This window comes from Bactrocera dorsalis, chromosome 5, assembly GCF_023373825.1.
Source record: "Bactrocera dorsalis isolate Fly_Bdor chromosome 5, ASM2337382v1, whole genome shotgun sequence".
Taxonomy (NCBI): Eukaryota; Metazoa; Arthropoda; class Insecta; order Diptera; family Tephritidae; genus Bactrocera; species Bactrocera dorsalis.
In genome coordinates this window covers 2,795,522-2,820,195 of record NC_064307.1, presented here as the reverse complement: position 1 = coordinate 2,820,195, position 24,674 = coordinate 2,795,522, and positions in this window count along the sequence as shown.

The following is a 24,674-nucleotide window of genomic DNA, read 5'->3' as shown; positions in this document are numbered from 1 at the left end:
AAGAGTTGATGCACAAAACTAATAAAATAATTCTACGGCATTCATATATTTATACGAATGGTATTAATGTTTGCAGTTTCGCAGTTATAAAAGTGTCGCTGCCTAACCTTCAGGTCATAACTTTGCGCAACTCTTACGCAATGGCAGCCAATACCCAAAAAGTATAACCGATTCAAAGCAAAGAGCTTGCGAAATCTATGCAAAATGCCGTTGGCAGCTGTCTGTAACCATCAATATAACCAAAATGAAGTGTTGTTGTAGCGTAAAATGTGTTTGTTGTGGCTCGAAGCGTCAAATGTGACTTCTGTAATTTCTCACAGCAACACTTTAAGGAGCGTGCAACGAGCCGCGGCAAAAACGAGCTGCAACATTATGTTCACATGTGTACAGTTTGTTTGTTTACTTACACGTGTGTGCATGTGTGTGTATGTGTCTGGGTTGTAATAAATGTGCAGCAGGCGGAGGAGGACATCCCACGTGTGTGTTTTCCATCAATTTTCATTTGCCTTGTTTGGCTATCAGCGTGCGCAAAGACGAGCATCGCCAAGCGGCGCTGCGGTGATGGCAACAGCAGCGACGGCAGGAAAGCAATGCCAACAATAACATGGCATTTAGCAGTAGTTGGAGCAACATCAATTGTTGCCACCAGTTGGACGCTCCTTGCGCCCACCGCTGTGCCAAAAACACACTGTGACTCACTAGTTGTTTTTGTTTTTGCTGTTGCTTTGACTGCATTCATCAGTTGTGCAAGCGATCTCGATTCTCATTTATGATCGTTTTTTGTTTTTGTTTTTGTGTTTTTGCTCTTGTTGTTGTGCTTAATGCGCAGGCGCACAATTGTTTTTCCGCCAACTAATCGCCTGCGATATCCATTGTTGTTATTGTTGTTGCTAATGTTATTGTCGCTATTAGTTGGTGCGCGCGCTCACTACACGCAGCTACTATATAAACGCTGCGTTTGCACTAAATCAACAGATGAGGTGTTGGTAATTGTTTTATGTTGCTGTTGCTGCTTCTGCTGCTGCTTCTTCATTTCGTTTCCTCCATCGAACTTGCCACGTTCGTACTGTGTTGGCTTAATGCAGCAATTATGAATGTTGTTTCTTTGTTTGAATTGCTTGTATTCCTTTTGCATTGCTGTTGCGCAGTAGCAACATATAGAACTTCCGCTTGTTGGTTTTTCTCGGCGTCTCCGGCAGTTGCTTTCAATGCTGCCGCATCCGTTGTTCCAGTGAGCGAGGTCTCAAGTGCGGACAGCCGCCGCAGTGTCACAGAGTGGCAGCGTGTGAACTCATTTGCGCAACAGCAGCTTGTCTTTTAATTTTGTGTTCAACTTTGTTGCTGTGTTGGGGCGTTGAGTAAATGCAACGCCTGCGCATAATTCTGAGTTATTGTTTTGGTTAAACACATGATTTGGTTGTAACAATTTTAAGCTGTTTTGATTCGGAGTTTAAGTAAATGGAATTTGTCATAGTTTATGTGAAATATAAATATGAAAGGAAACTTAAAGAAATATGATGAACATGAAAGGGAGTAGTGCTAGAAGTGAGGTTATTTCTGAACTAGTTTCAGTTAAAAATTCATTAGATTTTTCTCTGGACTGTATATATTTATTTGGTCTTTCCTATGAGCAAAAACATATGTATATTCGTATATTAGTCCGACAGTTTTGTAATATCTGATTCATATACAGTAATTGCCCTTTCCAAAAATAATTGAGAGAATTCTAATATCTTCGAAGAACTAAATTTTCTTTAACTTTTTAGGAAACTCTAATGTATACAAATCTAGATAATTTGGGTGTTTCTTGGCGCTACTCAGCGATCATCATACGGTCAGCCTTAATTACGTTATTCGTACGAAGTTCATCAATCGTCGCTGGCTGATTGGCATAGTTCAAGGACTTGACAATGACGCCACCGGTCCTTAAACCGCACCGAACCGTAATTTTTTCGGCATGCAAGGGTGACTCATGGAGTACGTGTGGATTGTTGTCTGACTAATAACGCATATTTTGTTTATTGGCGAAGCCGTTCAGCCAGAAATGAGCCTAATCGCTGAAAATGATGTTTCGATGAAAATCCGGATCATTTTCAAGTTGTTGCTCAGCTCAGCGGTAAAAAATATGGCGTCGTTTGCTGTCACTATCGGTCTATAGATGTAATGAAGCCGTCATTTTGTCACCATTGTAATTCTGGACTGGGCCTTAGATGATTACTAGAATTTATCTATAAAAATAATGTATATATTTTTTTGGATTTTAGATATTTTCAAGCAGACTCGCTGGCTCTCTGATATCCTCCTTCAAATCGGCTTTGGGAGCCAGATAATCCAAAGTTTTTAAAAGTAAATAATTTATTAATATAGTTATAATAAACAATTCTGTAAGTTAATGTTTTTATTTAATTATTAATTAAAATACATCTTCAAAAAGAAAAATAAAAAAAATCACGTTGTTTTTGTCCGGCAAGAGGATATAACACCTCAAGTGAGCGATACAGGTGGACTCGAAAATTACAGAATCGGAAAAAGCAAGAAATCATATATAAAATTATTAGATATATTTTTTTTTGGCTATTTTTGGTTTCTACGTTTTTTTTTTTTAATTCCCTGGAAAGAAATAATTGCAACAAACTAGAGAAGTGGTACTAAATAATGTAGATGTGGATGTAAAGGGTGATTTTTTAAGAGCTTGATAACTTTTTTTAAAAAAAAAACGCATAAAATTTGCAAAATCTCATCGGTTCTTTATTTGAAACGTTAGATTGGTTCATGACATTTACTTTTTGAAGATAATTTCATTTAAATGTTGACCGCGGCTGCGTCTTAGGTGGTCCATTCGGAAAGTCCAATTTTGGGCAACTTTTTCGAGCATTTCGGCCGGAATAGCCCGAATTTCTTCGGAAATGTTGTCTTCCAAAGCTGGAATAGTTGCTGGCTTATTTCTGTAGACTGTAGACTTGACGTAGCCCCACAAAAAATAGTCTAAAGGCGTTAAATCGCATGATCTTGGTGGCCAACTTACGGGTCCATTTCTTGAGATGAATTGTTCTCCGAAGTTTTCCCTCAAAATGGCCATAGAATCGCGAGCTGTGTGGCATGTAGCGCCATCTTGTTGAAACCACATGTCAACCAAGTTCAGTTCTTCCATTTTTGGCAACAAAAAGTTTGTTAGCATCGAACGATAGCGATCGCCATTCACCGTAACGTTGCGTCCAACAGCATCTTTGAAAAAATACGGTCCAATGATTCCACCAGCGTACAAACCACACCAAACAGTGCATTTTTCGGGATGCATGGGCAGTTCTTGAACGGCTTCTGGTTGCTCTTCACCCCAAATGCGGCAATTTTGCTTATTTACGTAGCCATTCAACCAGAAATGAGCCTCATCGCTGAACAAAACACGCGCGCGAAACACATTTCGAACCGAACACTGATTTTGGTAATAAAATTCAATGATTTGCAAGCGTTGCTCGTTAGTAAGTCTATTCATGATGAAATGTCAAAGCATACTGAGCATCTTTCTCTTTGACACCATGTCTGAAATCCCACGTGATCTGTCAAATACTAATGCATGAAAATCCTAACCTCAAAAAAATCACCCGTTAGATGTAGATAATGTATTAAAGCACAGAACACGGTGCGACCAGATATCTGTTCTAAATACCAGTTAGTTTCGTTAATATTTCCTATAATAGTACGTTAGGTTAGGCCATTCATAGATCTACTGGTTCTCAGTAATACCAGTTTGAAATTCGTATTCGTCATAACGAACGTCAACGCCTTTTGCCAATTTCAAGACCGGTTTGATATCTAAATTTGAACATATATCTAGGTTTTTGAGCCGCGAAGCTCTTAAGACTTGTTATAGGTAAAGCTGTGGTCAAGGTGTTCAACGCTTCTCTCTTATGCCTACTCTCTTTTCTTTTTTTGCTTTCTGCATGCATAGTTGTTACTTATGCCCATGCTCGCATGCTTGCATGCTGCATTCCTTCCGAGATCGTGTGACTGAAAAGCATACAAGTTATTTTTTCGGGGCTCTTATAAATAGTCTTGGCTCTACTGCATATCTTTAAGGCATGGTATCTTACACTGATGTGTCTATTAGCATTTTCAGACATTTGAACTAGGCAATTATTTGAAGATACTCGTATATGAATGACGAGCCTCATAATTTATGGAAATTATTGGAAATGAAAAAGATTTTTATTAGTTAAATTTCCTATATCCTAAAATAACTTGCAACACTTTTGTTTAATATAAATCGCAAGTATATAGCTTTTTTATCCTACATATTCCAATATAGCGTACTGTTCTTTTAACTTCTCCAGCAAACATTACGAAATCCACTATAGGTTACCACACCACACACCTTAGCTGTCTAGAACTCTGCAAATGTGTTTGTGTCTATTTTTATAACCGCAAGAATTGGGTTAAGCTTGTTGACTCTGGATGCCGTCACCTTGGCTTCTTGTCATTGTTTTGCTAAACGTGCATTTGTACAAACATTCGTAGGCAAAAATAGACAAAACTCGCGCATTGCCACCAGATGAGTCACACTCACAGCATTTGGTGGCACACATTTTCGTTCTAGCCACGAATGCTGCCGATGCTGTTGACAGACCGTTGACGGTTCTTTGGCAACGCGTTGACAGTATGCGATGACGTTTGATTGCCGAGATGTTGTCGTTTAGCGAGTGAGCACGCTGGCTGTCGTTGTCGGGCCCTGCTTTGGTGTTGTGTGTGTGCCACCTTGTGGCGTTAGTTGACGGTTGGTTTTCCCACGTTCAATTAGATGCATAATTGCCATATTCGAAATGCATACTGCGCAATCGGCTGAAGATACGGCTTTGATTTTGAAGCACTGATTAAAAGCGCCATTTTATGACGCAAGATGGCTTTCGGCGCTAACACACTTCAGTCACTGATTTGCATGAATTTTGTTGGCATTTGCTCTGCGTATACATATGTGTTTGTGCATGTAGCGGCTGTGCCGCACCAATTGAGCGATAAAATTCACGGCTTTTGTCACTTCTGTTACATTTGTCATTCAATTTTCAAATTCGCATTTGATTTGCGCCGTGGCTGCCGATCTTATCAATGGGTTTTCGGTCACGCCTTCGGCGCGCTGACACACTGACACAAGCGCACGCATGCAGATGCAGGCATAAACACACACACACACACATGCATATGTGGATAGCTGTCAGCGGCACCGCTGTCACCGGTTCATATGCATAAAAGCGACGCTGCCGCTGCCGCTGCGCGTTTGCCCATTTATGGCGGCTTTGGGTGGGTGATTGGCGGCAATCGTTACTGCCGCTGTTGCTGTTGTTGTGCTGCATATGTCAAAGCAGTTGACATTTTTCTATTGCATATTGCCCGCGGCGCGTTCGCTTCATGCATTTTTATAGTTTGTGCCGCAGTTTGTTTGCCTCTTTTGCTGCACATGTCGCATTGTTCGTGTGACATTTTACACACATAATAAATTAAATTTATTAATATTTATCAGCGTGCAAAGGGTTGTCTGTGCTTACAATGTAACTCAACATTGTTATTTTATTTTAATTTTTTTATATTTTTTATTTCAAATCTAAACTTAAATTGTCGCAGTCCAATTGGTTGCTGCCGCATGAATGCGGTCGCTGGAATGTTAATCGAGTTCATGACAATGCGATTACGCTGCAATTACCAGTACATGCTGTATCGATCATTTTATTGCTTTCGATTGTTTGAGCGAAAATTTATTGCAGCGCAATTAACCTGTTGCAGTCTCATTACCACTGACCTGCGCGTGTGTTGCAGACTCACACTGGCTTGTAAGTACGCTTTTTATGTGACAGTTCCCTTTGAGCTTGCGCTTTTCACCTCTTTAATTGCGAGCAATAAAATCTATCGACAACTGTCCGATTATTCCATTTACAAATGCATTCGAGCAATAAATTTGTTATTTAATTAGATTATTTCTACTTATGAATGTTTATATGTTTGCTTATTTAAATTCCTTGTTGAGTTTTTATAAGTAATGAAAAGCTTATAGAAATTAATATAAATATAAATTTTAAGAAGTTTATTAGATGTTGAAAACCAAGTATATAGTTATTTTGAAATTCTTTGAACCACAAACTTGTGCTGAATGATTTAAGGGATATTATATTTTTGGTATTAATGGTATTCATATCACTGTCATGAAATTATCGGAAGAAAAGTATACAAATTTTAAAGTGTGCTGTTAGCCCAATATAATGAAGGAACCACTAACCAGATTTGTTCTATAGATTTAGAAAAATTTCGGCATTGTAAATGGATTCAATGAAAGTTTACTCTTGCAGAGCTACAACTAGCCACTGGCAAGCTCAAGGCCAACAAATCATCCGGCACGGGATCATAGCAGAAATCTTCAAAATAATCGCTGCAAAGTGGCTGGCAGTACTTCTGAATATGCACAACACCTGCCTCGAAGCCGGAATACGACAGATAGCGGGCACGTCGACAGACGAATCGAACTTATTTGGCTACGCTGACGACATTGCAGCAGTAATAACAGAAGAAGTACGGACGCAAGCATGGCTCGACTCACACAACCTCCAGCTCGCTCGGAAAAGCAGAGCTGCTACAGCGGATATTCTGAGGACAGAAAGAGCAGTAAACTATCTAGGCGTAAGACTGGACCCCAGAATAATCCTGGTTACAAATCCAGCATGCCACAGAAAAGGCAGCGAAGATCACCTCCCAACTGTGCCGATTAATGGCCAGTATAGTAGGCCCAATCCAAGAAAAGAGAAAGCTTCTGATGTCGACGACAATCAGTGTCTTATTATATAGAGTTGAGATCTGACCAGACGTACTTAAAAAGGAAAACCAGCGTAAGATAGACTACACCGTCGAGCAGTGTCAGGCGATGCAATATTAATTATAAGCGGTAATGCCCTAATTGACCTTCTAGTATACGAAAGGAAAAAGTTTTGGGAGCTAAAGAAAACATCCGATAACAACAAGAGCGCAATAGAACAAATAAAGAAACAACAAGACAAGGCGATGAGAGAATAAAAGTCGCGGCAGATGGACGACCAGGCAAATAAAAGATCGAGACTTATGGACAAGACGTAAAATCGGAGAAGTACATAGATTTTTACACCAGCTGTTATCTGGTCACGGATACTTCACAACCACAGAATGGGAAAAGTCGAAGAGCCGTCATGCCCATAGCCAATTAGAGACTCTCTAGTTAACTCGTCTATAACCGCGAAGTGGGGTCTACCTCAGTAAAGAAAAAGAAGGATCACTATATACATTTTTCCCTTTTCCTATAAATTAAGATGGATTCAGAATTTAAATTAGTAATTGATTTATAATTTCAACTAGAAATTTCGCCCCTATTAATTTTTATATGTATATACATATATAGATATACATACGTACATTAGTCCATCGCTGTTATTACAGTTGTGCAAAGCTCTAAAGCCAAATTAAAATACAACCAAACTTGTAAAAGTGGTCTTACGTCAAAAGCAGCGATAAACTAACTGCCAATACCGATTACTCAGCTTAGTCGAGTACCAGGCACAGAGGTTAAGAGCATCGATTGTGGTGAGTGGCATCTGTGCACGCTTCGGCTGATTTGCGCTACTCCAAGTGGCTTTTGACTATGACTACAAGCTTACATATGCAACTTAAATATTGCTGTTGTATTGTGTGAGTGTATGTAAGTATGTGTTGGAGCAGGCTGTGCATGCTTACAGTTTAAAGCGTGGAGCGTGTAGACTGGAGCATTAGGTCACACTTGTCACGTTGCATGTGACGCGCGCGTCCAGTGCTCATTTGAGCAAATTGAGAAAACCTACAAAACGGTACTGCCTGTACTAGAGGCATATGCTTTGCATTTATATTATTTTCCTTGTAAATGTTGACTATTTATAAGTTTTTATTAGTTTTATTGGCGTTTTTCCAATAAACATTTATAAATAAAGTAAGCAACGATTTATTGGAGGCTCTTTCCTTTCCACACCAATTGCCAGCGTCGTTATGGTATTAATATGCAAACCAATATTTAGTGTTTGAGTATGAGCTTGCCAGCAGGAAATAAAATTAAACTCCGTATTTATTAACATTTTTGAATCAGTCTCCTCTATGTTGCGAGCTTATTTTCTAAACGGCGGGGCTTCATTTCTGTGTCTCCGGTTATGCTATGCGTCCACTGCTTCAGTCTTCAGTGTGATCATCTTAAAAAGGTACTCCTTGTGTGTCAGTCTAAAAAAAGTATTTTTGGGAATTTAAAAAAAGAATAACAATTTATTTAAAATTTTAAAGGCATGTTCATACATATTGAAAGAATAAACACTAAAATGTTTTAAAATTAAAAAAGAATTGATCCTCGATGTAACCTAAAACAAATCGTGATTTAATGACGTAAATCAATAGGTTAGACGGGTTCGGAATTCCTTGAATGTTCTTTTGTCTCCAGATACAAGCAATTCCTGATTATCGCCTCGATGAGGGAGCATACTCGATATAAATTGAAGTTCAAATAAAAATTGAGTGTCTATTTCTGAGATACACCCCGCAATTTTTTCCCAGAACCATGTTGGTATTTAAGGCTGTGGTAAATTCTTCAAAAAACATCGTGTACAGAAATCCCAAACTAGAATTATTTTAATTCATATCGACCGATTAGCCTACTGGTAGTTATTTTGTCTCTGCTGAAGGAGAATGAACTCTGTTCTGTTGTTTTTTTTGATGACTGTCAAGCATTTGACAGGATTTGGCACCTATTGCTCATGATTTACTACCTGCTGCTGAAGTCCTACTTGCGTATTCGTCATTTTACGTCAGCTGTCGTGATGCTGAGTCGGGTCTAAGAAGCCATATGCGCTGGTGTCCTCAAGACAGCGTTCTTGCGGTTGTGCTTTACACCTGATCTCCCAGCTATTATCTCTAACCTCACAATCACGGCCTCTTATGTCGATTATAAAGCACCGCTGGCGTCAAGTAGCAACTTAATACGAGAGATTACGAGATATTCAAAAGAAGCCAGTTGATGTCAAGATTTACGCATCTGTGCTGGCCCTTGAAGTCACGATCCCGCCTCACTTTAAAGAACAAGCTAATCATAAGTATACAAGTATAAAACAGTGCTCCTCCCGATCTGGTCGTAATTTAAAAGATAAGCTTCATGCCTTTCCCAATAAAGTTTTTCGCAATATTGCTTATGTTAGTGGTGACGTCCTCTATCGAGACCTAAAATAACTACTGTAAAAGACACTATGAAAGAATTTAGTAGCCGCTACCTCTCTCGATTGTAGTACCATGAGAACGTACTTGCGATCCAACTGCTGGATTATAAACAAAGTAGGCAGCTCAAAGATATCAAACATTAGAACTGCCGTTTCGATTCAATTGATCTCCCTAAAACTAAATATTATACAAAAAAATAATGAAATACAGTTTGTCAACTAAATTTTTTCATTCAAATCCTTAGTTCCCTACGGGGCCCGCTACGCTCTCATCTCACTTGCTGTCGCCTGCAGTTCACCAAATTATTCACCATATTACCAACTGTTGCTACAGAATATTTTGTCTATGCGCACTTTGAACTCCATTTGCGATCAATTCGCTATGATTGCAATTGTTATGTGTTGACGAGGACGACGGTGAGCGTGTTCGTGGTGGCAGTTGTAAGCATGTTGCTGCCGGTGCCAAAATATTGCCGAATGCTTGCTGTAGAGACTGTTGCCTTGGCGAGGGCATTGTGGGTGCTGCTGTCGCTGCTGTTGTTAGTGCTGTCACTGCCGTTGCTGAGACTGCTATTTACATGCCGGCCGTTGCTGAAAAATTGTTGTTGCAACACAGGCATAAATAATGCAAAACAAATTTGGGCTGCAGCAGCGGAGGCTTATGTAATTTCACTTTCGTTCATTCGTTTAACTACAGTTGATGCGGTCGTCGCCTAAATCGATTTTTGCGTTGGCAACCTCGATGGTAACGTGGCGCGCGGATATGAGTGTGTGTGTGTGTGCTTTTCTCGGTGTTTGTTTTGGTAGTGGCGTTGTTGATGGTTGATGTGCAGCCGCCGGCGCAACCACACTGCTTAGCATCACTGCTGTGTGTGTGTGTGTTGCATAACCACGACAGTGCCACGGAGGTGGAAAGCACCAGCCGGAGTGGCGGTGACGGTGATGGCTGGCGCAGCAGTTCACCTCGGCAACAGGTCGCAATTACAATACTTGCAAGCGGAATTTCCATTTTTCTAACCAAAATATTTCATCGCTCGGCAAAAATGTGGAAAAAATAAAGGAAATTTATTGACTGAGTGGCATGAACGCTGACCAAAAACGAAATAAATAAACACATAAAATATATTGAGGTGAATTGGAAAATGTTCGCCAAGTGACATTTGCCGGCGATGTGAGTGGGTGAGCGGAGCGGTCGAACGGAGTTATGCATAAATTTGCAGCGTGAAAATTACAACAAATTACGTAAGCGATCGCTACTAATCGATAAGCGGCATATTTGCACGACAACTAATCAAGGCAAAGGCAAAAGGAACACACAAAAAGACGGACATTTTTTCTTGTGAAATGTTGTTGTGTCATATATTGCCTCGATTTCATAAGCGCCACAATGTCATTTCGCAGTTCAAAGCAACTGCAACGTGCGCGTTGTTGTTGTTGTCATGCGCTTAAGTGAGCAGCGTGTAATGCAACCGTTCGGCGGCCTGTCAGCAACTGCTGGCACATTAAGAAATTAAGCATTTAATTATATTTGATTGTTGCATGTAGAACATGCCGCAAACAATTGCATGCCACACATCATAAACACCGGCGTAAAGCGCGCACTTGTCATGCTGTGCACATGCGTTGCCATTTGGCACTCTGTGGTGCCGAACGCTTAGCTGGCGAGTGCGCAGCAACGATTGGCCACTGATGTTTAGTCGAAATGACTTAAGCGTGACGCTTTCGAGCGCGTGAAACTTTATGCGTCAAGCAAAAAACCGAGCGATACCAAACATACATACAAACAACTATGTGGTAGCAAGCGCGCTTAAATGCTGCACATTAAACGTTCTATAATGCTTAGCAAACTACATAACTCATAAATTCATTTGGTAAGTGCCACAACAATGGTGTCGGAACATGTGCTGCTGGCAGCCAACAACTGAAACCATTGGGTTACTCCCCCGCAGCAAGAACAGCGAAAGCGCTGCACGGCGACGCCAGTAGCGGCAACGCGCAACAGCGGCGGCAGCGCAACAACAATGCATCGGTAGCTGCTGCCGCGCGCATAAACCAGGTTAGCGCCATTTGTATCGCAGCCATAATTCCTTGGCGGCACTTCAATTCTATATTACAACAACATACTGTTTATTAATACCTCTATTTCTGCTCGTGGCCGCGCTCACTGCCCTGCATTGTAATTTTGCGATAAGCGCTGTTGTTGCGGGCGCTTAAAATAAAAATAAAAAAAGACAAATCGAAAAAATCGCAATCTCAATGCGGCTGGCAAACACAATTATGTGCATGACTGATATGATATTTCAAAGAATCATAAATAATACGCGGGCAACTACCCTCTTCAAGAAAAAATGTAACCAAAGCGGCGCGGTAGTGTCTTATTGAAACTGAAAATGCCCATTGGACGTCAACTATTATTATTCGTGGGTTCAAATTGTGTGCAGTGAAAGTTTTAGAGTTGCTTTCTCATAAGAAAATGTAGCACCCAATCGCGGAGTGACTATTTTGGGGATGACTTAAGACTTAACACAAATGACTTTTGCTTGTTAATATCTGGTTAGTTTCGGTAAGGTGGCTGATTGACCAAAATGGCGGCGGATTATACTGTGCTTTATGAAGTTAGATGATGAAAACTCCGGTAATTAGATATTACTTCTCGACAAAGCGATTTGAGTCTATTACAAATCTACTTAGGTGCTATTCACAATTCCACAAATTCAAAGGTGCATGTCTGAAGGTATGAGTTTCAAAGTATATATTTAAGCCTTAGTCTGTTAAAGGCATAATCGTGAAGAAAGTTTTCCGATTCTTCTTCCAAGCAGCTTATACAACTGCCAACTGCGAAATTTTTCACTCTTACCGCGAAGGATTTTGCGGCTGTTTGGTTTCAAGTTGCCTGGCACTATCTGAGCTTGATTGAGGCGATCCAGTAGTGAACCTAAATAAGTCTAAGACTCCAGGGGATATTCACCGAGAAAGTATTAGTTTTTTGAGATTCTCTGCAGATAAATTGTGTGACATTATAAATGAAAGTATAATCAGATTATAGCGGAAGAGTTTTTTGTTCTTATAAATAATTTAACCTCATTAGCATCGGTTTGTTTAATTTTGGAATTTTACTTCAAATTTACGATCATTCTGAGACCGGTGATCATACCAGAGAAATAAGTTAAATTAAATTCGTTTGGCTGTAAAGGTAATCTTCAAAGAAATCTTTAGGCTCTGTCGACAAGAAATACGCTAAAATAACATAAAACACTAAAATTTTATGAAAATGGGTTGTGGTTTTTTTGTAAAGCAGCTAATTTTATGCCATTTATGATTAAGTCATTAAGATTCTTGGCTTCATCTAAAGAAACCATATTTATCGGGAAGATGAGACGTGACATGATGAAATGACAAACTTTACTAAACACACTGACATAATTTGACACAATCATCAAGTCAATCACGTCACCCCACGCAGTATGTACAAAAAAAATAATCGATAAGCTGCGTGTATCATTGCAAAGAGTGTAGAACGATCTATGGCCAAATTTTAGTAGTTTGTTGTTGGATATTTTCTGTAAGCATGGATCATAAATATAAAGATGACAGTTCTTCAGAAAGTGGAGAAAAGCTACATTCGTGATCTAATGATGGATATGACTTCCCTAAGTAAATCAAAAAGACAATATCGTGAACTTGAAAAGTCCAGTTCGGTTGCGAATTTGTATAAGTTTGTTGAGGGAAACTATTAGAAACAAAAAGAAAAAAGTATGCAAAAAGTAATGCGTCGAATAATTATAAAAAAAGCATTTTTCAATTTTTCTTTTCAAGCTACTATTAACAGCCGATCTGAATACCTCCTCCTAAACCTTCAGCTATCTGTACACATTGCCACAATTATAATCTCGCTGCAAGACAATAGAATTGTCAAGCGCTGACCGTGGATAAGCATAATTGTAGTTTATTTTGAGTTTTTGTTGTTGTTTTTTGTGCTTTGGAGATATTTATATGCTTGATTTATTTGCTTTTAATTTTATTGTCCGCTTGTAAAGCACAGTGCAGCAAAGTTATTATTATTTGTTTGCAATTAAATTGTCAATAACACGAAATCGGAATCAGCTGCCCGCCGAAGGGGATATGCCGCTGTTTGAAGGTTTTGCGGCACCACCACTCATAAATATATCTCGGTGGCTGTAGTTATGTGCATGCCAGAATGGAGTGTGGCGCGCACGCAGATCCGTTTAAGTTTCTGGATTTCTAATAATAATGAAATAATCTTATGTTTGCTACTAAATTAATGGCTTGGTAGCGCGGAATTAGCGCCTATCAATGCAGTTGGTGGTATGAATAATGCCTTCTCATGAATGAGCTTATAAAATAAAAATGTATTATTCGAAATTATCATTGGTTCTGAGCTAAATTTAAATGCTTTACTATTATGGTTAATTTTTGTTGTTAGAAAATTATTGTTGTAGTATTCATTTCTTGCTGGTAAGTTGCATATTGATCAGTATTTAAAACTATACATGTTTTGAAGCAAACAATTATGTTAGAATGGATTTTCAATCAGTTACTTTATATTGAAGTGAATGTTTTTAACAGTATCAATGATTTGTTTTTTTTTTTTCATTTTAATAGCAAGAATAAGAAATATCCAGCCTTTAATCTATATAAATATAATTGATAAATTTATAACTCTCCGTTAAAAAGTAAGTGTAGGCTTTTTCTGAGACAAAAAAATGACAATATAGTTTAAAAAATTTTTGAAAACATTTTATTGGTGTTTTGGTTTTCAACTAACTAACTCCTTTGGATGAGTATCTAACATTAGATATTTTGAGAATCTCTGTTCTTTCTCTCAGACTAAGAAGAACGGCGTTTTCCAAGTACACGTTGTGAGCCGAATTGAACTTGTTTATAATTTTTAGTTACAATCTGTATTATATTTAATTGAAACTTAAGCACTAGAAGGTTGTGTGTTTGACAGTTGTTTATAAACGACAAGAAAAGTTTGTTTGGCGATTGTTTACCATTGAAAAAATATTGAAAAGGCACTTTGCTTAAAGTACTCAAAGCATTAAATGAGGTCATGAAGTTATCGAATATTTGATTGAAGCGAGTCGTTCCAATCCACTTCTGGTTAAAGAAGCAGGCCTTGAAATCGTGGTTGTTAGTGAAGAGTGAAAATCAGAGGATCTCCACATATGTTATGAATCGACTCAATACATTTTGGTTCAGATTTTGGTTCTAAAGTGTCTCAAAGCTAGAGTCGTACCAAAAGACTTGAGTTCGCAGAAACAAGGTCAAGGTCATCTAACTCCTTTTAAGAATTTCAAAATATAGTGTTTGGGGAATAGTCCGAGCCAAATTTGATCAAATGTTAGTTGGTATTGAGTATAAGTATTTAACACGAAAGCCTGTAACAACATAATTTGGAATCTCGTCCATAAAAATAATAGTGCGAATTAATTGAAATCATTATTACTATATCAAAACTATAAGCTTCTGCGGATAGCCAACTTAACTTTCCATTCCAAACCAAATTCGGTTCTTAAAGTAATATTCAATATTTTTGTTGCAAGGACCTACTATACTTAGTAACGTGTCTTGTAAAAACATCACTGGAAATATTATTTATTATTATTGTGCACATAGTACAACAGGTAGGCTCAAAAATTCATAAGCTAACATAGAAACAAACTTTTTTTTGATAAATTTGATTTGTTTACTCAATATAGTACCTGAACCTTCGAGAGCGATACAAATAATTACAACGGTCATAAAGTTTTTCAATAACATTATTACTAAGCTCTCAAATAAGCCGAAAAGTCAAGAAGACTAACAGCCGATTGAAATCCATGTTTCATCCATATGGCCAACGGATCGACGCAAAAATTCGGTTTAATCATGATTAAAGATTATTTTTCATATATTGTGAGCTCGCGAGGGATCCATTTTGCATAGAGCCTTCGCATACCTAAATATCCATTTACAATAATTTCAATACGTTTCTTTGATATCTGTAGACTCTCAGCTCCTGTCAAAAAATGTCATATTCCGGACATCCGAAATAATTTTGAGGTATTTTTATGTTTTCTTTTGGTAGCAGCTTCTTTAGAGCGGCCACTAACTTTATCGTCAAAATAATGTTTATCAAGCCAAATCGAACACAAAGTGAGCCAGTTTTTCCTCCAAAAAGCAATGCATTATTGAAACATGAAATTTCTTTTGAACCATTTTTTGTTGACTAACACAAGTTGCTTCACTTAAAATGCTACATCTCATAAACTAATAGTTCGACAGCTGTCAAGTTTGCTCACGTATCTTGTAAAGGTAAGGGCTGAATAAAATTTCTATGCATTTAATATATTTAGTGGAATCTATGTATCAGTCATTACATTCACATAAGGCATGTACATTGAACTCCCTACAAAGTTGCAGTTAATTAAAGACGCGTGTGTATCTCTTCACCACAAAATTCGTTTACACCTAAATAGATTTTGTCACCTAGGGCTTTTATGAGGCAATTAGCAACTGCGTTTAATATGACGACAACACAGTCACATTACAAGACACACTTGCATTTATATATAAGCAACACACTTGTATTTCCGAAGTCATCAGCGCCGCAAGCGCCGTGGATAAACAGCGACTGCGCGAGAGTGTGAACGGGTCAACACTCGTAAACGTCATAATTAATGCGCATCGTTACGAAATGAGTGTTTTTTAATTAGCGTTGCCGTGCAAAAGTAAGATCATCCTCCAGCTTTAGATATACTGCACACATGTGCATATGCAATTGCGTGTCCATGCGCCTGAATGCCGCTGCAATTCGCTAGGATGTTAAAGTTTGCACGTTGTCTACTTGAGCGGCGGCTAGAATCAACTTCACAATTGCACCAAAATGTTGCAAGTAAGTGTCTAAGTGCAACGGGAGCCGCTCAGGCGAGTTACACACCGCTCAGGTGGTTGGTGCTTGGTCAGCCTCAGAGCTACTACTGTTGTTGTTATTTTTATTTGCTGTCGCTGTTATGGTAAGGCATGCAACAAATTTGCTGAAAGTGTCATTTTGTCAGCAAACATTAAATTCAACACCGCTCATTCGTGTGTGTTGGTGTATGTGTGTTGCACAAATGCAGACAATAACCGAGGTGTCGCGTGCACAAAATCAGCCAAAAGGCAAATAAATATTGGCCGAGTTTAATAGCGGCAAAATGTAATTAAAAATTGTAATTTATGCACGTGTGGTGTTAACGACTTAGCACTTCATTCACTTCAATCCGTTCATTCAGTTCATTTATATTCGTGTTCATGGCATACATTTGCGCCTTTGCTGCAGCTGAGCAGTTCTAGTCAAATTTTTAATGTGTCCTTTATGTCACTATTAATCGCAAAGCAGCCACAGCGGTTTGAGGAAGTGCAGAGTTTGCCGAGGAAGCGTGGTAGCAAGCGGTTATGGCAATTAAACCTCATTAGTTATAGCACTACATTGCATATGTGCTTGTACTAGTGTCTTAGTATGCATTAAGTAGCGAAAATTGTAGTGTAGTGGCATTAGTTACCCACGCTATGTTGCATGATTATCGAATTTATTGCAATGTCATTTTGGTAGTTATTACACCACGAGTTCGTTGCTTAAGTCTTTTGTAGGGCAGCAAATCGATTTTATATGAGTTTTGAAGGTAAAAGAGATTATTTGTATTTTGTATTTGGATTATATAGGGTGATTTTTTAAGAGCTTGATAACTTTTTAAAAAAAAACGCATAAAATTTGCAAAATCTCATCGGTTCTTTATTTGAAACGTTAGATTGGTTCATGACATTTACTTTTTGAAGATAATTTCATTTAAATGTTGACCGCGGCTGCGTCTTAGGTGGTCCATTCGGAAAGTCCAATTTTGGGCAACTTTTTCGAGCATTTCGGCCGGAATAGCCCGAATTTCTTCGGAAATGTTGTCTTCCAAAGCTGGAATAGTTGCTGGCTTATTTCTGTAGACTTTAGACTTGAAGTAGCCCCACAAAAAATAGTCTAAAGGCGTTAAATCGCATGATCTTGGTGGCCAACTTACGGGTCCATTTCTTGAGATGAATTGTTGTCCAAAGTTTTCCCTCAAAATGGCCATAGAATCGCGAGCTGTGTGGCATGTAGCGCCATCTTGTTGAAACCACATGTCAACCAAGTTCAGTTCTTCCATTTTTGGCAACAAAAAGTTTGTTAGCATCGAACGATAGCGATCGCCATTCACCGTAACGTTGCGTCCAACAGCATCTTTGAAAAAATACGGTCCAATGATTCCACCAGCGTACAAACCACACCAAACAGTGCATTTTTCGGGATGCATGGGCAGTTCTTGAACGGCTTCTGGTTGCTCTTCACCCCAAATGCGGCAATTTTGCTTATTTACGTAGCCATTCAACCAGAAATGAGCCTCATCGCTGAACAAAACACGCGCGCGAAACACATTTCGAACCGAACACTGATTTTGGTAATAAAATTCAATGATTTGCAAGCGTTGCTCGTTAGTAAGTCTATTCATGATGAAATGTCAAAGCATACTGAGCATCTTTCTCTTTGACACCATGTCTGAAATCCCACGTGATCTGTCAAATACTAATGCATGAAAATCCTAACCTCAAAAAAATCACCCGTTACAATGCTGTTTGAGAAAAACTGCTGACCGCTTCAGTCTTTTTTAGATTAAGAAGACATTACTTTTTTACCTGTAATCAAATAATCCTTAACACATGTTCACCTGTCTCCAACTTTAGTGCGAAATTTCATTATATGGAAGTATTTATTACCTGTCTTTGAATAGTTCGCTCTTTTCCACCTTTTGGCACAACAACAATAATGGCGAACATGGTGGAGGCTTTACATCAATGATATAGTTCAATACAGGGTCAACTGGCAATGGTAGGGTTGGGCAAAGACCTTAGGTTGCAAATTGCTATCAAACGAAGGATGGTAAGGAATTCATAAGATCAAATAACACGTAAGGAAAGTATATAATCGGAGAAATTAATAAAGAATAGGAATCCTTTAAATTTTTGGACATTCTCTTCTACAGGTACTTTAATAATATTAAATATTAGAGAGTATTGACATAGGTGGTGAAGTGAACAACTCTTTAAATTTGTTAAAGTTGAATTGACTATCTTAGTTAGGGATGAAATTGGGGAGAAATAGTAAAAAATGAAGAATTTTGAAATCCTAGAAAGTGGTTTTGTGATTGAAATAATTTTAGTGGGTTGAATAGGCATATTTAATACAGTGTAATATGTTAATCACGATCAGTCTTGGGTTTCACATAAATGTTGTGTAACGTTGCTACTAGGTTGAGTTAAGCACGAAGGCAAACATATGCCGTTTGCTTTGCCAATAAAATGGAGGGAACCAGAGAATCATGTAATTTTTGTTTGACCCAAACAAAATACTTTTAAAACCGTGTGTAAACACACACTTGCTTTTGGTCAACAGACCCATCCTACATAGGCCGAATATGACAGTGGATTTCTATATGTGAAAGAGAATTTCACCAAACTCAATGAGACAAAAACTAAAGAAAGAATATTTTTAGGCCCACCAACTTCTGAAGGATAAGAGCTGTGAAGTAAAACTGAATGATCAGGAAAGCCTGCCCGCTCTTTGTAAACGTTACTCAACATTTTCTAGGAAGCCATAAATCCGAAAATTTCGAAGATTTAAGGGGTTAGGGGTAGTCAGAGACACGAAAAAATGAGAATTTTCAATATTTTTTTTTGCTATTAAATCGTGTTATTTTACAAAAGTAGTAATATGGCATTATTAAAGAATGTGTTGGCTTGAAGTCACGAAAATTTCAAAAAAAGAAATTTTATTTCCAAAGTTATGGGTGTTTGTGTTGACACAGTTCCAAAAAAAGGTACTTGCGGTGACAACCATAAGACCTTGGAGATTCATCTAAAATCAATCGAAAAAAAAAATTGTTTTATAAATAGATAATCTCGGGCGTGATCGAAGGATTATTTTTTTCAAAAATTAACAAAATGGCGGCCTCAGGAAAATTTTGTCTAAATTTTTGGGAAAAAATCAACCGTTAATTGGTTTTAAAAAATCGAAATTTTTGAAAAAAAAATCCTTCGATCAGGTCCGAGTTTTATATGTATTCTAAAAGCTGTTCATTAAAATCTACTGAGCGGGGTTCGAGTTACAGTTGTCACCAGTTCAAAAAACGTAGTTTTGAGAAAAACGCGTCTAAAGTTTCACACTAGCGCTTTGAAGTGCCCAAGCTCTCTTTTGTCGAATAACTTAAAAACTAATTATCGGATCGACATGTAATTTTCCGAGAATATTTTACAGTTGAAGAAAAAATTCGTAAAAAAAAGACCTGCTTTCGGGAAGAAGAAAACCTTTTTCATCAGAACAATGCACAGTGTCACAAGAACATTTTGACAATGATCGAAATCTATGAATTAACGTTCCAATTGTTAGAGCATCCACCGTATTCACCAGGATTGGCCCCCAGCTACTTCCATTTGTTTCCAGAACTAAAAAAATGTATGCGTGGCAAGCGTATTTCATCAAATAAAGAGGTCAAACCGCTGCTCTAGCCTTCCGGATTCTCACTTCAGGGATGGGATCCACAAATGTTGGGATTGTTGGAGCAAGTGTATTAATGTTCAAGGAGATTATACTGAATAATAAAGTGTATTTTTAATCATAAAATTGTGTTTTTCTTATCAATCAAAAAAACTTATTGAACAATTTGGTATAATGCCATATGAGGCTTTGCTCTTCTTCTTAAAAACATATTTGCTGAACTTTCATCTCGATTTTTGTACGGAAAATTTGGGTACTGTGATTTTTTTACATTAATTTTTTTAATTCAAAATTTGATATGAGTTTTCATGTGAAAAGATTAAATTAACCGTAGTAATTTGCCAAATCGACGTTATCTCAAGTCATTATCAATATGAACGGATTATTTATTATTATGTATTGCTTAATAATTTTATATAATTATCCAAACATCACGGTAAAAGCTCAAAACACAAGCAATTTTGTCTTTATCAAACATCGGAGTGACTACACAAATTTTTACCGTTACAAAGGACAGCTGCTTTGGTGGCATTTATGCAAATCCAACAACAAATCAAATCTTCTTATCAGCTACAATATAGAAGCAGATAACAACAACAATTAAATTACACAAAGTAAGTGGTGATGGAAGAGCGTATCAGTTGCTGCGCTAGAACACACAAACTGCGCGCGGCAGCTAACCGCGCACACACTCGTAAACTAGTAGAGACGAGGACGAGGTGTAGGTAATTTGTCGACGCCGTCGAGTTGAAACTTTATGTCCGCAGTGAATGGAGATAAACTTAAGCACATTTGGATTGTGGCGGACAGCGCGCGCCGATTGAGGGTGTGTGAGAAAAGGAAGTGAGTGTCGGTGTAGCACGGCGCATGCGCATGCGGCACGGCGACGCAACGGCGATGAACAAGTTGACGGCGATAACGATCAAACAAACACAAATAGTGCATAAATAAACACGAGTGTAGATGCAAATTGATAAGCGCCATGCAATGCCAGCCAACAGGCGCAGCACGCGGCGACGCTGGCGCGCAGCATACAAGCAGACGCGCGCAACGAGCCAGCCAGTGCTGCCGCTGGTGCGCAATTTGCTGGTGGCATGTCGTGTTAGCCAATCTGTACGTCAGCGCGCTCGAATGAGCGAAGCATACATGTTTGTGTGTGAGCAGTCATCATCGCAAACGTGTGGCGCGGCGTCAGCGGCAATGGCGACGGCGTTTCAATTGAGAGATACGTGCGCGCTGATATGCCGAGCAGTGAGAGATACGGTTACTTGCAACTATCTGCTGGCACTAGCTACGATAGTGCAACATGCAACATGCCGCGCGCAACGTGGCGCTGTTGGATGCTGTGTGTATGCGGTGGGAGGTGGTGGCATGCACTTTGGCGATATCGCCCAGGCGATACTTAAGGATAACAGCGCAATAAATTTGCACTATGCAAATTAAATTATCAGTGTAAACGAGTTTACTTGAACAAATTATTGTCAACTGGGTGGCGGTGTTTCATTCTATTTTTCCTCTGCCTTTACCTTTTGTTTTTGCGTGTTTTGTTCTCATTGTTGGCAGTTGCGCTCTAGTTGCGTTTGTAGTTGTTTTTGCTGTTGTACATACAAGCGCTGTGCTTAGTTGGTGGCAACAGCGGCAAAATAGCTGCAAATCGCTGCAAACTGGCATGCTCATTTGTAACGATTTCAACAGTGGCTCCCCCCAATTCGAACAAAAAACTCCATGAGTTACCCGTTTAACCGTTTAGCAACCGGTTGGCAATATTGATGGAGTGCCATTTATGCAGACGGCATTATTGGGAGAAGAAACGGGGCGGCGGTGTTTGGGACCACAATTGGTTTAATGGTCAAACAAAAAGGTTATGGATTATGTGCTAAATCACGTGATTTATTTTATGTGGAAAATATTTTACAGCTTAGGACGTTTTAAAATACTAAGACGTCATTTTGGTGCAGGTAATCAATGGCAATTACCTTAGTGGTACCCATGCGCCTGTTATGTGAGGTTATGTATCAATTCAATATATCGCCCTATATATAAATGTTATATAATTTCAAAATTCTGTAAATAAATTAGATGCTGATTCTATTTAACTGCTAGCAATTATCACAAAATTTGATTCGAAAATTTTCGACACCATTAAAAACAGTTTTTATAACCAAATTCAAATTTTTTTGTTCCAAAACTTCCAAACCTGTTAAATTTGTTGGTATTATTAGTACACCACACATTTAAGCTGAATGATTTATATTCTGAAAGAGTGTCGCAATTCAAAAATTAAAAATTTGGTAGTCTGCTTTGCAAAAAAGCTTATCATTGAATTAATTATGTATAGGTATTTATTCCTGTATCATTCATTCCTTTTATGAAGTGTGGTATGTACATCCTTTAATGGAAGGCCCCTATATAAACTTCTTTTTCTTCTGTGGCACCACAATCGTTGGGTCAGTTTAACATCTCAAGTGCAGACAGATTCCTATGTGGGATGCGTGGCCGCTTTTGCTTGCTTGAGTTTCGAAGCGAAGGTGATTTTCGCTGTAGCATCCCCATTTGTTGGATTTTTATGCGCTTAACTCTAATCATGACGCCGTAGTACAGTTAATGATTACAATGGTATCGCACTCATTGCTTACGCGGACTTGAATGCTCAAAGTGCCTTCTCAATTCGGTTCGTGATCATTCATGTTTCGGATCCCATAATAGGACAGGAATGATAAAAAGCGTATAGAGCATAATTATTGTTCATAGAAAGTGTTACCTTTTGGCAGGAGTTTTTCTGCTCTTCATTAATAAAAACTATACTTTTTTATACGCTTAGTGAATACGACTTATTCTGCTTTCCTCATGCAGTAGTTGTTACTAATTAATTTTGAAGTCCAAACATTTTTATTCTGAACAAAATTCTGATTTCACACATTTAGTACGTCAAATATTCATTTCTGGCGCTACATTATGTTTGTCATTGCGCTGGTATAAATTTTTGCAGCAATGCTTAATGCCAAAACCCTTCAAAAACACTCAAAAAAGTGTTTCTCCAAAATTTGTTTTTTTTTTCTGCCAACATGTTGCTAGAGATTATACTAGTTTTGTTCACCAACTAAAACTGTTCAAGCCCCCAAATACTGGGAATGTAGATCTCAGTGTCTATAGTTGACTCGTGACCAAAAATATCGGTAAATATTTGAGATATACAATTGAAATTCAGGGTGAATCCTTTCCTGACAATAGCTTTTTTGTGTATAAAAAATGGTTGAATTGCGCCAATACCTCCCTGAACTACTATAATATTAAAATAAAAAATTTCGAAATTCCGGGCGACTTTGTACCGCATATACTGGCCAATGTGTGAGTTATCTCAATGAAAATGAGAGAGCGTGTTTTACTCATAAAAGTGTATTTTTGTGCATTAAATTCATAAAATATATAAAATTGGGCGAAAACTTAATCTAGCCCCTGCACAGTTATTAATATCAGCATTTTCGAACTTCTGACTGATTTTACTCCATACAATTGGTGATTGTATGTGAGGTATCTTAATGCTATACAGGGAAATTTTTTTAATATGTAACATGTTAAAAGTATTTAGTATTGGCAAGAATATATGAAATCGGACAATACTAATACTCAACACCCACGTTTTTCTGAAGGAAATTGGCGAACTTTGATCGTTGCAAATTGAAAGAGTAAAAAATGTATGGTTACACGAAAACCATGAAGGTTAGCCCTTCTTTACTTGTTTTAGTTTGTTTCTACTAAAGAGCACGGTTCATAAAGAACATAAGTGTTTTTGGTAAATCTTTAAATTTCTTCCAAGAAAAGTGAAAAATTGTGAAACTATACATTTTATAACATTTTAGTGGCAATCGAGTTATCACGTTTAAAATATATATATTTTACAACTCCATAGCATTGCCATGCAAACCCTCCATTTCTTTATTGCATCAGATGAGCCTTGCAATTTCACGTTAAAAATGTGCTTTTAATGAAGCCATTTAACGGTGTTGTCAATTATATGCAAAGAAGTTATTTTCAAATAAATTTTCCATAAGCCATAATTTCTTAGGCTGTTGCATGCGGGGCTGTAGCGAAGCTGATTCAAATCTTTTCGATAAACATTAACCCTTAAGTGGTAAGCGAATATTAAATTGCTACACCAGATGCACGGGTTTGTTTTTACTTCACTTCATCTCTCATGTATTCAAGCTAAGAAGTAATAGGCTTCTTGAAGAGCGTATAAAACATTTTTCCATTTGCCACAAATATTTAAGCATGGATGTACTTCTCGGAGTTTGAAGATAGTGAACATACTTTTTATCTCATAAAATTTACGATTTACTCCACTTTGCTTCATTCGTATTTTCAAGTCTTCGAAGATATGCACAATCCCGAAATTAAACCGTTAATGGCAGTGGTGGTGCAGGTCAGTTCGATCTCCGCGTATTTTCAAGATAACACTTATTCTCAATCTGGAGGCATTATTAATGGATTTTGTATTCTGAAATACCATTTCTTTAGAAACTTTTTTTCATGAAGCAACTTTCAGCTCCTAAGTGTCCCATCAACCACTTAAGGGTTAAGCATACTGCTTAAACACACTTCCGTCTGCGACTGAACTTCCTGCAGGAAAATCGCAGCAAAGCCAAGCCACAAGCCATATTCAAAAATAAATTCAATGAAACCAGCAACAACAATGTAACTGTAATCGCATGCAACAAATCCTCAATGGGCGTCTGCGCGATTGTCTTGCATGGATAATCTGTGATTTAGCAACTCCTACAGGTCAAGCGAACGCATCAATTATTGCCGCCGGTGTGCAGACAAACACACACACACGCACACGCAAACAAAAATGCATGTGTATGTACAAGATTCGA